General features: G+C 41.9%; 1 non-coding gene across 1 annotated transcript; it reads left to right on the top strand.

The window, feature by feature from the left end:
- Positions 1-986: 986 nt before the first annotated feature.
- Positions 987-1,205, top strand: LOC124981603 (small nucleolar RNA U3). The gene has a single exon (XR_007108100.1). It is a non-coding gene; the product is annotated as a small nucleolar RNA U3 (small nucleolar RNA).
- The last annotated feature ends 8,083 nt before the right edge of the window (positions 1,206-9,288 follow it).

Genomic DNA, 9,288 nt, shown 5'->3' on the forward strand with positions numbered 1-9,288 from the left:
AGGTTCCCAGGTTCCAATGGCCAAGTTCCATTAGTACTGAATCCACTCATTGGTTTTCCTTTGTTTTGCATCTGGTCTACGTTGCCATCTCCTGAAAGATATGGTTTTCATTTTCTCATAAATGTATCCTTTCGATTTGCCAGGTAAATCTTCACTTAACACTGTTCTTCCCACAGATTGTCCCATTCAGCACTTTGCCATTATACATTGTACCAGTTCAAACATCCGTTTTTTTCTTTGCTTGTTTCCACCACCTGGGCTAGTTCCTCAGGCTCCTGACTTATCACTTCTTTCCACAGTTTTTAGTCCTTGAGCTGTGAGAGCGGGACTTGAGACATTGTACAAGGAGAGTCAGCTTGAACCTGATCTGGAAAAGATGGAGTCTGTTCTGGAAGTTGTGGAATTCTTCGTCCAGGGCTTCCTGGTTAGGACCTGTAGCCAGGACTTCAGGCTGATGATCTGCTTTCCCATTGGAGCTTGGCTCTACTAGCAGGCTTCCTCGTCCAGTGGAATATTCTTCACAGGGAGGAAAAATTAGAAGGGGACTTGTGATTGTCATTAAGGTCATAGGAGTGTGGGTCATTGTCCTTGAGTCATTTGAGTAGATCCTAAACTAGACAAGGGCAAGATGTGCTCCCATGTCTTGGTAGGCCATTTGACCTTGAGGGTTGATAAGAGGAGATCTCAACAGAGACTAGAGGGAAACACCCTCCATTGTTCCAAAGAAATTTAGGAATGAGGGGTCTGGGGATGTAGCTCAGTTGGTAGAGTGCTTACCTCGCATGCACAAGGCCCTGGGTTCAATCCTCAGCACTGCAAAGAAAAAAAAAATGGGGGAAATGACTAAATGGGTGAGTATTACAAGAATGGTCGCCAAACCAAGAATGGTCGCCAAACCAATAAACTCTTCTGAGGGAAGAGACAAAAAGTGCCTCTGCACTTCAAGATAATGTGACGCATGAGTCGACGAAAAACTGACCCAGCTGAAGATTATACAGGGATTTCTATAGTTTGTTACTAGATTTCTATAGTTTGTTACTAGAGAAGTTTCTCTGGTCACATAGATTCTAGAAACCATCTGGAGGAAGTGAAGTGTTCCCTTCAGAGCATGAAGCTGGCTGGCTCTTGGTGTTGCTTTGTCATGATTGACATCAATCGTTCTCTACCCTTTGGTAGAGAAAGAGGGAGAGAATTTTCTGAGGGGGTCCCTATCATAAAAAAAACAAAAAATAATGAAAAAAAAGACCTGTGTCCCAATTTCCCTACTGGAATCAGCCACACCAAGAAGTCAAGGGTGCCACTGACTGCCATGCGGTTGGGGAAGCTCCAGGAACCAGAGGAGAACCACTTGATGCTGGCATCTGTTTTTATCCTGTCCCAGCACAGCTTCGCCATACTGCCTACCTTCTGAACATCTACAGAGCATCTGCATCAGGGATGCCTTCCTAAGCTGCTTTTGCCCTGTCTTGTCTTCCTTCAGGCCTTCCTCTGATATAACTTGAAGACCTAATGCATCGAGCAGTTGATGTTATTCCAGAGATGTGGTTCCCAGGTCCATGAGAAGCTGGGAGGCTCAGGGGAAGGGCAGTCAAGGAAATCTCTGGATATTGCAAGGCGCCCATCACCCATGCTGAGCCACGTACAAAGGAGGGAGTGGTTTGCCACATGGGGCCAGTGGACTATAAGAACTGGAAGTGGACAGCGTTTTAGAGGTAGAAGCGAGGAATTCGTCTTTGTAATGGTGGAATTTAGCACAGAGTATGCAGGTGGAGGAGGTGCATGTGTTGAAAGGGACATAGGGACCAATGAGCAGTGCTGTGGCTGGACAGAGGAGAGAAGCTGTGGCCAAAGAGGATGGCTTAGTACCTTGAATGTTCTGGGCTCTGGGGTGTCACATACCAGGTCCCAAACCAGTATTGGTAGGTGATACAAAGAGTTTGTTTCATACCCCGCTACACCGGCATCTGGAGTATTTAATAAACCAAGTACTTGAACAAACAAGATTAGTTAGATGAGACTTGCAGAGGCAAGAGATGAAGGAGGCCCAAACTAACCAGAGGGTCCATGCCTCAGGTTCAGAGCTTGAGGAAACAGATGGACCTATAAAGGTGAAAACAGGTTTGTGGGAGAGGCTAATGGGAACAGTTTTGAACACAAAGATGAAGAGGTTCATGAGACAATAGGAACTGAGTTCCCAAGTGTATTCATCTATTTGACGAAGTGCCAGTAATTGTTCTACAAATTTTCATGCATTGACTCATTTAATCTCGAGAACAAGTCTGTGGGACAGGTACCATTCCCATTTTATAGATGACCTCAATAACACTCCCATCCCTGAAGCATACTTCTTATTTCCTTTCTTACAGCATATATTCCATTGAGTTTTACCTTTAAAATGTAAATCAAGCCTGTGCAGTGACATACACCTGTAATCTCAGCAACTCGAGCCTGAGACAGGAGGATCACAAGTTCGAGGCCAGCCTCCGTAACTTGGTGAGGCATGTCTCAAAATAAAAAATAAAACATGTCGGGGATGCAGCAGTGGTAAAGCACCCCTGGATTCAATTTCCAGTACCAAAACAATAAAAAAACAGAAACCCCAATAACAATAACTTAAGACACAGAATTAAGGCATTCTATATAAGACTTTGGTCCTAGCTTTGTAGCTTCAAAATACTTTTGTTAAAGAAAAATAAGATGCAAGCATTCAACTTCAGTCATTTGACTTGACAAATTTGGTGTATGGGAAATAAGATAAAAAATGTTTGAGATACAACCACAAGGGGCTTGAGAATGTAGCTCAGTGGTTGAGGGCTAGCCTGGCAAGCTCCAGGTCCTCTGTTCAACTCCCCTAGCACCACCTTTGCCCCCCACTCCCTGCAAAAGAAGGAAACGGAAAGACAATGGTATTAACAAATAAATCCAAGAATTAATGCTTTGAAGAAGAAAATCGCAGCAAGTTGGTGGATTCTGGAAAATTTAATCAAGAAACAGGAAAAGACGAGCAAATTTAAAGTAAACAAGAAGATATACTAATAGTTATTGAGGAGCTAAAAATGTAAGACTAATATGAATTATATAGTATTGCAAACCTCTAGTAAATTTATAACTTTCTAGGGAAACACAGGATTAAAGACAAAAGTCAGGAGGGCTGGGACGGGTGACATATGCCTGTTTTCCCAATGGCTCTGGAGGCAGAGTAGGAGGATCACAAGTTGGAGGCCAGCCTTGGAAACTTAAAAGGTGCTGGAGATGTGGCTCAGTGGTAGAGTGTCCCTGGACTCAATGTCCAGTACCACAAATATACACAATCTGAACAGACCAATAAAACATCCAAGAGTCGTTCAAAGTCCCTCATCAAAGTTCTGTAAGATTTTATTATGAAGAAAAATTTCAAACTGATACTTGAAAGTATCAAAATTTCACATTTATAACTAGCTGTTAGAGAACACAAGCAAAGAAGGAAAGCTATCTAATTAATTCAGTCAATGGAACAAACATCCTAATTTTAAAGCCTGACAAAAGACAGCATTTTTTGTGGGGGGAGGGTACTGAAGACTGAACACAGGGGCCCTCAGCCACTGAGCCACATCCCAGTCCTACTTTGTATTTTATTTAGAGACGGGCTCACTGAATTGTTTAGCACCTCACCACTACTGAGGCTGACTTTGAACTCAAGATCCTCCTGTCTCAGCCTCCCGAGCTGCTGGACTTACAGGCATGCACCATGTTTGCGCTTGGCAAGACAGCATTTTTTAAAGCCTGACAAAAGATAGCATTTTTTAAACATAACAATAAATGAGATTTAATGAGGAAAATTCACTCAAGTAAAATAAAAGATTTTCAGGGAAGGTTAAAGTTAGAAAATCTTTTAAGAAAAATTCCAGTCAGGCAGGGTGGCACACGCCTGTAATCCCAGCAGTTTGGGAGGCGGAGGTAGGAGGATTGTACATTCAGCCTCAGCAAATTAGCAAGGCCCTAAACAACTTAGAGAGACCCTATCTGAAAATTTAAAGGGGTGGGGATATGGCTTAATGGTAACACGCCCCTGGGTTCAGTCCTCAGTATCAAAAAAGAGAAAAAGAAAAACGAAAAAGAAAAAAAAATTATTCCAATATGTTCCCAAAATATAATACTTAACATCTGTTTTTGATAAAAACACTAAATATACAAGTACTTTAATAACACGATTAAGCTACTCTAATTCAAATCATCAGTCTAAGTATACTTCATGCTGACTACTGGACAGATACAATAAGCTCAAGAACAAAACCCAAAGATATTACTTATCCACATTTTATAGTTTGTAGTCAGGGCAATACAGTGAGATACTAAGTGGAAAAAAGAAGTCTTAATGTAAGAAAGAAGTATTATTATTTGCAATTAATATGATTGCATTTTCAGGAAATTCAAAAAGTTAATAAACCACCATAACTAAAGGGTCATTTAAATATAAACATCCTAAGGAAAAGCAACAACAACAACAAAAATACATGATAAATTGTATAAAACCTTTTCATTCATGGTACTAATAAAAATTACTAGATAACTCAGGAATAGTCTTAGGGAGACATTTGTATGAAAGTTTAAAAAAAGTAGAAATCCTCAAAGATATAAAAGATTCATGTTTTAAAAAACCATATTTGGGGGCTGGAGTATTATAGCTCAGCATGTGTACTTGCCTAGTATGTGTAATGTCCTGAGCTCAGACCTCAGCATTGCAAACAAAACAAACAAACAAAAATTGAAATGAAATAAATTTAGGAAATACTACAACAGATATGTGAGAGTTTGTCATCTTAGCAAAACCACATAAGACTAGAGAAAAAAGGAATTTTATCCACAATAATCCAGAAATGAATATAGAAATATCAACTATAGGTTGTGTGAACATGCTTAGGATGGGAATTCACAGACACTGTTTTTGTTTAAAAAAAAAAAAAAAAAGATTTTAAAACTGGGCCTAGTGGCGCATGCCTGTAATCCCAGCTGCTTGGGAGGCTGAGGCAGGAGGATCACAAGTTCAAGACCAGCCTCACCAACTTAGCGAGGCCCTAAGCAATTCAGCAAAACCCTATCTCTAAATAAAATATAAAAAAAAGGGCTGGGGATGAGACTCAGTGGTTAAGCACCCCTGGGTTCAATTCTCAGTACCAAAAAAAAGGGGGGGGAGGGGAGGATTTTTAAAAGAAAATTAAAGTATTAGTGGAAAAACCAGGAAGAAGATAAGGAGAGCCTGAGCTGAAGCCTGGAGAGGTAGGAGGGACAAAACATGGTACCATCTCGGAGACCCTGTCCATGACCATGAGTGCTCTTACAACCCCTTTTCCAAACCCACATGCTCTCTCTCCCCTTTCTCAGCTCTAATTCTCTCTGTAGCACTTCCCATTCTCCGGCATACTACATACTTAGTTATATATTTTAATTTTTTAAAAAAATTAAATATAGCACATGTACAGAAGAATGCACAAATTATAAGTGAATTAATGAATGATCACGAAATGAAAATGTTCTACGACGACACGTAGATCAAGAAAGGGGACATTCCTAGCACCCTAGGAAGCCCCTGTGCCCATTCTGGCTTCTGTTGTCTTTGCTTTCGGTCATTTCTCTGGAGTCCAATTTCTGTACAGGTAGGGGTCTTTGTTCTGTCTGTTCTGTATCCCAACAGGGGAATGGCCGCACCGTAGTTGTACCATGGACCCTCGTACATACTTGTGCAGGCAAAACCTTCACACAGCTCTTCTTGATTTGGGCAGAATGTCTTGAGATCCTCTCAGAACATAGAAGAATGAGAGGCCTGCAAGGAGTTACTCTGAGGTCCTCTTCTATCTCCCTCGGGAGACTGTTATGAGTCAGTTTTCCATGGTCTCCCAGGTTCTGCTTCCTCACCATGGAGCTGCATCTTGGTTGGTCTTACAGTAGGGTGTCCAAATTTGGCACCCAACATGGGGCCCATAAAGATGACAGTGCCTTTAAAAGACACTTTGGGCCTTCAAAGGGGAGAACAGACATGTCCTAGTTAGGGGATATGACCTCCTGGGTTCTGACGGTGAATGCCACTTGTTGATAAATGTTTGGAGGTCCAGTGGTTAGAGTAGGATTGGTACCTGTAGGGTTCTGGACATGGTTTGAATATGTCCCCCAGTGTTTCGTGTGCTGGGAGGCTGGTTCCCAGGGTCTCCCATGTTGAGAGGTGGTGAGCCTTTAAGGTGATGCCTAATGGAAGGTGATTTGGTCATTGGAGGTACGTCGCTGCCCTCAGAAGGGATTAATGTAGTTCTTAATGTAACTCCTGTTAGTTCCCGAGAGAGTTAGTTCTAAAAAGAACAAGACAGGCCCCTCTTCACTCTTTGGCTTCTGTCGTGCCATGTGATCTCTCCCTCTCTCACTCATTCCTGCCATGATGTCATCTGCCATGAGGTGATGTCCTGGGGGCCCTCACCAGACATGGGGCTGCCCATCTGTGAGTGGAATAAACCTCTGTTCTTTGCAAGTACCCAGCTTTACGCATTTTGTTATAGCAACAGAAAATGAACTAATATAGAACCTGACAGGGTTAGAAGTGAGTTAAAACTGAGTTGATGGACACTTAAGACCAAAAGTCAGTACAAAGTTGTGCTTACTGGTTTAAGTTGTTCCCCCTGCTTCCAGTTCCTGCATAAATAACTCCTGAAGTACTGACTTGGATTAAAACTCTTAGGTCTGGGGATAGGATTGTAGCTTTGTAGTGGAACAGTGCCTTGCATGTGGAAGTCCCTGGGTTCAGTTCCCACAACAAAACAAAACAAAGCTAATTATTTAGGGAAAAACTTTGCATTGAAGCTGGTGGGGGAATGAATTGGAGTCCAATTCATTCATTGTATAAACATGAATGTGTAATTGTGAATGTGTAATTTTAAATGTGTAATTGTGTAAAAAATGTGTAATTGATATTGAAATGTGTTACCTGTTTGCATTGTGAATGTACATAAAGTGTTAGATGGGCTCAGGATATAGCCCAGTTGGTAGAGTTCTTGCCTCGCAGGCAGAAGACCCTGGATTCAATCTCCAGCACCGCCAAAAAAAAAAAAAAAAAAAAAAGTGTTAGAAAATTCTTTTGATGTCCAAAATTTTCACTCTATAGTACTGTCTTATTGGTTGACAAAGATCTCATTCTTAGTGGCCTTGGATGCCTGCCAGCGGGAGCAGCTGTCACTCAAGCTCCAACAAAAATCAGGGCCTGCTTGCCAGGTGAAGAGTCTTGAAACAATGTAGGCGGATCTGCATTGCTGAATTTCTCTGGCAGTCAAGGAAAATCTTCTTCTTTTTTTTTTTTTTTTTTGGGTGCTGGGGATTGAACTCAGGGCCTTGTGTTTGCAAGGCAAGCACTCTACCAACTGAGCTATCTCCCCAGCCCCAGAAAAATCTTCTTTTACAAAGTAATGAACTCTGTGTTCCTGATGTGAAAGTTAGCCAAAGTTGGCCTATTCCTCTTGCTATAAAAAGGGGTGTAGCTTAGTGGTAGAGCACTTGCCTGGCATGCTGGAGGCACTGGGTTTGAACAGCAGCACTGAAAAATAAGAAAAAGGAAAAAAAAAAAAAAAAAAAAAGAAAAAGGAAAAAAAAGTATATATATATATATATGGTGTTCCCAAAAATCTCTTGTGTTAATGCAGGAATATTTGCGGCTAAAATAATGGGATTGTGAGAACTCTAACCTAATCCATCCTTCCCAGTTTGAATGGATAGACTGGGTAGTAACTGTAGGCAGGTGGGATGTGACTGGAGGAGGAGGGTCACCAGGGGAGTACCCTGGAAGGGTTCATCTTCCCTGTGACCCCTTCCCTCTTCTCCTCTGTTTCCTGACTGCCTTGTCCTGAGCAATTTCCTTCCACCATGATGTTCTGCTTCATCTGGGGCCTAGAGCAATGGAGTTAGCCCACCTTGGACTACACCTCTTGAAACAATGAGTCAAAATAAACTTTCACTCCTCTCAATTGTCCTTGTCAGGTACTTTGGTCACAGCAATGAAAAGTGATGAACACAGACTCATTGTTGGATTCGCAACCTACTCTAATCCAAGATGATCTCTATCCCCAAATCCTTACCCTGATCACATCAGCAAAAACACTTATTCCAAACCAAGTCACATTCTAAAGTTCTGAGGGGGCATATCTTTTGACTCTGGATATGGAAGCATTTGGTGACAGGGGCACAAGTGGCCCTCACCTGAGTTGCCTAATAGTTTATGTTAGTGGCTAGAGTTAGAAACAAAGGAAAATGACTCCCATAAAGCTAAGAAAAGCATGCTATGGTGGTTGTTCACCCTCATGTACCATTGGGAAAGCAGTGGCCCGTAGCCACGGCCACAAATGAGAATTTTTTTTTTTTTTTTTTTTTGCAGTGCTGGGGATTGAACCCACGGTCTTATGCTTTCACGGTGAGCATCCTACCAACTAAGCTATATCCCCAGCCCACAAATGAGATATTTCTTAGTCATCAAGGGCAGTCCATTACCTAGAGATGTGCTGAGGTCCACTCTTGCAACAAGTGGGAGAGGAGGAAAATGAGAGCAAAAGCCCAATGGGTCTAGAGAGGTCGGCCCCTCAGTACACACATTGTGTAGTATGAGAAGGAGTGGAAATGACTCAGTGGCCAGAATGACTGACACCCTGTTCTGAGCCAGCATGGCCGTGTCTGCTTTGCTGATGACATGATCACAGAGAAGAACGTAGCAACTGCTCAGAGTTTGTTGCAGTCAAAAGGTCTGTGCATGTGCAAAATAGAGCAGCCTCCGCAAGAGGAGGTTCTGTTGCCTGATGAATACCCATGGGCAACAGCGGGGGATGCTCTCCCTTCCCTCAGGGTGACTGCAACACTGTCTTGGATTTCTTCTCTCTTTTTTTTATTTATTTATTTATTTTTTTTTTTAGTTTTAGATGGACACAATACCTTTATTTTCTTTCTTTCTTTCTTTCTTTCTTTCTTTCTTTCTTTCTTTCTTTCTTTCTTTCCTTCCTTCCTTCTTTCTTTCTTTATTTTTATGTGATGTTGAGGATCAAACCCAGCACCTCAAACATGCTAGGCAAATGCTCTACCACTGACCTACAACCCTAACCCCTGACTTGGATTTCTAATGGAACACATTAGTGCCCAGATGATGAGAGGGTCACCCAGGGTCAGATTGACTGGCTTAATTGGCATCACCAGGCTGTCAGAAAAAAATAAATCCAGGAAACAATTTAGTAACCAGGCAACAAATCCTCTGGAATAGAAGACTGAATGGATATAGGCCAAGGTAAATGT

This window comes from Sciurus carolinensis, chromosome 3 (genome assembly GCF_902686445.1).
Source record: "Sciurus carolinensis chromosome 3, mSciCar1.2, whole genome shotgun sequence".
Classification (NCBI taxonomy): Eukaryota; Metazoa; Chordata; class Mammalia; order Rodentia; family Sciuridae; genus Sciurus; species Sciurus carolinensis.